General features: G+C 36.0%; 1 protein-coding gene and 1 non-coding gene across 4 annotated transcripts in view; both read right to left on the reverse strand.

The window, feature by feature from the left end:
* The window catches only part of LOC126027856 (protocadherin beta-6-like), a 78,532-nt gene that overhangs the window by 6,143 nt on the left and 66,809 nt on the right, over positions 1–5,580 (reverse strand). The gene's annotated exons all lie outside the window — the stretch shown is intronic.
* On the reverse strand, positions 3,621–3,833 carry LOC126028930 (small nucleolar RNA U3). Its single transcript, XR_007502603.1, has one exon. It is a non-coding gene; the product is annotated as a small nucleolar RNA U3 (small nucleolar RNA).

Here is a 5,580-nt window from a genome sequence, read left to right on the forward strand (position 1 = left end):
ATGATCCCTGTGACCCCAAACCAAAGGGAAATAAACAAAATGCATAAGATCTTCAGCTCTAATCTGGACTCATTGTCTAAAATAAAATTGTGCGAGTGAAGCAATAGTACAGTGGGTAGGGTATTTGCCTTGCATGCAGCTAACACGGGTTGATTCCTGGCATTCCATATTCCAAAGCCTGAAAGAGGTGATTTCTGAGCACAGAGCCAGAGTAACCGCTGAGTGTTGCTGGGTGTGATCCCAAAAAAATTAAATAAATGAATAAAAAAAAAAGTTGTCAAGTGAGATCATTCTTAACCTTCTCTTGGAAGTCATTTCACTCTGTCTTGCTTAGAATCTTGTCTTCTCTGTTTCTTCTTTTTTCAATGATTTATTTGTTTTATTATTGCTAATTATTTTTCACTTATTTTTTTTGAAATTCCTACAACTCAGATGTTGGATGTCAGGCATGATCTCGGTCTCCTATTTGCCATTTAAAATAGTTTTGAAATGTTTCCTAGAATATTCTCTTGTTTTCAAGCACTTTTTATCAAGATTAATTTATTGTGAGAAAAAATGAATAAGATTAATTTATTATAATTATTTTTCTCATATCTTTATTCCTAGACTCCTTTCTCACTTGAGGATGAAGTGAAATTTTAAGTCTTTTCTTCATGAAAGCTTTGTTTTTCTCACAATGCCTTTCACCTTTTATTAATTTTATTTACTCTCAAGTCCCCCCTTTCCTTTCTTCTTGTTGTGATGACCCTCTATTTCATCCATGCTTGAATGTGGTAGTTGCATACTTTTAGATGTGATGCTGAGAGTTTCAACAAGAGTTGAGATATTTGTACATTTGACTGCAGCACTTGTAGGTCTTTGCACTTTTTCTTTTACTTTATTTTCTTTTTTTTTTGCATTGATTGCACATATAATTACTGTGGAGTCATGGAGACACACAAGATTATAATTGCGGTGCTTTCGAGGAGTCACTGTGCTGCTCACACACCTGTTTGACAATGATTACACTTCTTGACCATGCCACCCACAATCTTGGTGATCACAAAAAAACTGCTACAGTGATGCAGGAGTCACATACACAGCAAATAATCACAGAAAGTACAGGGCTGGTGATAACACAGTGGGTAGAACTTTTGCCTTCACCTGGCGCCAACCCAGGTTCGATCCTCGGCATCTCCTATGGTCCCCTTAGCCTGCCAGGAGTGATGTTTTTTTGAGCACAAAGCCATGACTACATAGAATAACATGACAATGTGCTGAGTGCCAACAGCTGTGACCCAAAACCAAAGAAAAAAGACAATACAATATCGAGGCTTAAATAGAAGAAATGCCAAGATATGCTCACACAACAAAATTTGCACTGGCCTATTTCTTGGGTCATATTCTTCATTACATTTTATTTATTTCTTTATTTTTGATAAACTTTTTTCATTTGTCTTATTCATGTACAACTTATTCTTCTTATTGAGTTTAGAAGACCAAAAGGCTCATTTATTGATTTAAGCATGTTGTAAAAATGAGTCCAGTACGACCATTACCCTAAGGGTAGCAGGGAGCACTTACAATTTAGGAACTCTAGAACCAGTCAATGTAATTAAGACTTTCCACATTAGCTAGACAGATTTCCACCATGAAAAGGGATGAATTGAAACGACAAAGAATTGAGTGTGCGAAGAGGTGTGTAATGTGGAGATCTGCGTCATTTTGGGAAAGATAAATTATGCCTCACTGAAGCTTGCCTTCTTTATCTCACTGTATATCATATATAATTCAGTACAGGGCTCACAATGGGTCAATGCTTTCTCAACATCTGATTTCATGATCACTATAGAAAGTAAATGGCACATGAACTCTAGAGCATCATTCCAGTAAGTAACATGCCATATCGTCTCACGTTTTGTAAACTACATAGAATAGCATGACAATGTGTGATTTAAAGAAAAAATGGAATTGAAGTTTTGATGTGTATTTGAAAAGAGAGCTAAAAGGTTTATAATTAGTCCCAGTGAAAAATCATCTATTTTGGTATTTGGGCCACACCCAGTGGTGCTCAGGGGTTTACTCCAGACTCTGTGCTCAGTAATTACTCATGGCAGTTCTCAGGGGAACATATGTATTGCTGGGGTTGGAACCCACATCAGCCATGTGTGAGGCTAACATACATTTATGTGCCCTACCCATTATACTATCTCTCTGGTCCCTCAATTGTCACTTTTTAACAATAGGTGTTCTATATTTCACTGGTCACATATTTTCAACACCCACATTTCCCCCACAGGTTTGCCAGTGGAAACTCTAATATAAGAACTTTTTCAGTCATCAGAAAACAGTTGTGCTGCCTGATGCTCCACTGAAACAAGCAAACATAAAGAATACAGAGTGTATTATTATAAGATATGAAATGTCCAGAACAAACAAATCCACAGAGATATGAAGTTGATTGCTGGTGTCAAGGGTTGGAGAGAAGGAAATTGGAAGGGACTGTTAATGGATATAAATTTTCTTAAAGACTTATGAAAATGTGTTACAATTCTTGAATTAGAGAGTAGTAATGACTATAAAATTTTGAATATTCTCAAAACTCAACTGTAGATATGTGTCTGTATGTTTATGCTTTATATATTTTATGGTGCTGAAGAGATAATAAAGCAGGTCTGTGCTTGTTTTCCATGCCACTAACCTTCAGCACCCATATGACCCCAGAGAACAGACAGGGGTGATCCCTGAGCACAGAACCAGATATAAGCCCTTCGCACCATTGGCTATAACCCAAAAGCCTACAAGATACATATGGGTATTTTATAAGATAAATTGTATTTTAAAAAATTTAACTCTAAAAGGTGTCTTAAAGAAACACTGAGAAAAAGAATTTTTTGTTTTGCCTTTGCACTCCCAGGATTACTCCCAGTGCAGCCAGGGTTGCTTGAGGGATCCTGACTTGATAGGGAGTGAACCTGCGACTGCCATGTGTTAATTTCAAGTTCATCTCAGCTCATTCTGATATATCCCTCAACTAAAAATCAAAGTTTTTTCAAAATAAAAATAAAAATAGCAAGCAGAAAATTAATAATAAGGAATAAAATAGTGAAAATATCCTAGAGCATCTAGAAAAATTAAAAATAAAAGTAAACAAAGAAATATAACAAAAATGAGATGCTAACCTTTAGGAGGTAACTAAGCAGTGAAGAGTTAAAAATTAAGTACCCTGATGAGGATGTGACTCAGTGACAGAACCACTCATGAATTTGACTTGCATGTGTGAGGTCCTAGGTACAATACTTGAGTTTAAACTTAAAATGACACAAAACCAAATCATGACTGAGTCTGAAACACATGTCTCAAGATTAATAACTCTGATTGACTGCACAGTACAATGAATGGTAAACCTTTTACACAATGGCATACAATAAACTCTGGAGCCACTAGACATAATATAATAACTAAATTATTTAGTAACCTAATCTAGAGAAAATCAAGTCATATATCTCATTATCATCACAACTGGAATTTGGGATCATATCATTTGTTAAGAATAGTCTTGTGCATTTAAGAATAGGTAGCAGCAACCCTGCATCCCTGATCTCAACCCTCTAGAAGACTATATCAACCATCTTTTTTTTACCACTCAGACTGCATCCTCTCCCTCTACCATTTCCAGAGGAAAGGGAGAGCAATCATCAATGGCAAAAGGCAGTCACAGAAGTGACACCTAGAGCCAGCTTCATGCTCAGGAAAGGACTCTTGACTCCTCCTCGTGACTTTGGGTGCTCTGCATGATCAGAGAAACCTCTCTAGTCACATACTATAGAAATGATCCCTGAAAGTATAGTCTTCTATATCAACCATCTTAAAAACTTACAAATTCTATCAATGTTATTAGATGTGTGAGAAAATAACCCCTATCCTAAAAACAGAGTTTTAGAAGAAAAAACAGGTGTGACAAAAGTAGGAAATCAGAATGCTGATCATCTCGATCTGAATATTAGAAGAAAAGTAAGAAATATCTTTAAAATACTAATCACAAATATTACCTAATCTATGATTCCAACTTGTCACAGTAGTCAAATTAACATGTAAAATATTCATAAATAAAGTTCTCAATAAATTGGTTGTCAAATACTCTTCAGGGTGGGAAATTCAGAGAATAAAGCTCAGGGTAATGAAAATAGCAAGGCACGGTTATGCAATAGATTTAGAAAGAAAAATATAGAATTGAGTAAGAGTCTGGGTGACTTCAAGAAAAAACAATCGAACTAAGAGATTCCTTTACAAGTTTAATAATACAGAGTATCCTTAGCATGAATGTAAGTTAAAAACATACATAGGAAAGAAAATAATCTGAAAATTAGGAAATTATTAAATGCAAATAAAAGCAGTAGCTAAATTAAGAAATACCATTATAAGCAATGTTTACCATCACAATTGATATTAAACAAAAGATAAAGTAGAGTATGTGTACGTCCTCTAATTTGAAAAAAGCTAATATCTGAGGGAAAAGAATGTTAGAAAAATAGAAATGAATAGCATGGGAAAAAGTTGAAAGTTTTAAAAATTGGGGCAGGGCAGTGGTGCAGGGAAAGGATGTATGCCTTGCAATTGGCTGCCCTAGGACAGACCAAGGTTCAATCCCTCTGTGTCCCAAAATGTCCCTGAGCCAGGAGTGACTTTGATAGCAAGGAGTAACCTTTGAGCATCACTGGGTGTGCCTCAAAAACAAAAGCAAAAAAATCTGAAAGATATTGAGGTCCAGAAAGATAAACTATAAGGTAGAGATTTGCTTTGGGCATGGGTAACTGCCATCCCAACTTCACATCTCAACCTTTTCAGAGTGATTTTTGAGCACAGTAAGGAATAAGTCCTAAGTCCAGTGAGGTTTGGCTCCAAAACAAAATGCAAAACACAAAGTCACCATTTGCAATGGTAGTTAAAAACTCATGTGAAGACTAAAAATATACAATTCTTTTAACCCTAATAAGGTAAATGAGCAAATAAATGTGAATACCCAAAAATTTACTTAACTGCTAAAACTCTCACTGCACAAAATCTGAGACAACATTTTAGGAGTATACATCAGAATATGACTTCGTATGAACATTCAAAAGATAAAACATGGGCCCGGAGAGATAGCACAGCGGCATTTGCCTTGCAAGCAGCCAATCCAGGACCAAAGGTGGTTGGTTCGAATCCCGGTGTCCCATATGGTCCCCCGTGCCTGCCAGGAGCTATTTCTGAGCAGAGAGCCAGGAGTAACCCCTGAGCACCGCCGGGTGTGACCCCCCCCAAAAAAAAAGATAAAACATATTACTAGTTGAAATTAACCATGATTATAATGTAATAACAATTTTCTTATGTGCAAGAGAGCTATAGAAATTTATATTAAAATATTTATCACATCACATTATTAATTTAATCAATTGCTTTCCAAGATTAGAATTTTCTTCTATGTCCCCACCAGTCCATTCACCAGTGAAGTATAAATTAGTTACAAGGGAGAATTTTAAAAGGTGGAGTTTTTCTATCTATACTCTTAGAGTATCTCCAGGACACTGAGCATAGCAAAACACACATCAGGGACATATC

This window comes from Suncus etruscus, chromosome 14 (genome assembly GCF_024139225.1).
Source record: "Suncus etruscus isolate mSunEtr1 chromosome 14, mSunEtr1.pri.cur, whole genome shotgun sequence".
Classification (NCBI taxonomy): Eukaryota; Metazoa; Chordata; class Mammalia; order Eulipotyphla; family Soricidae; genus Suncus; species Suncus etruscus.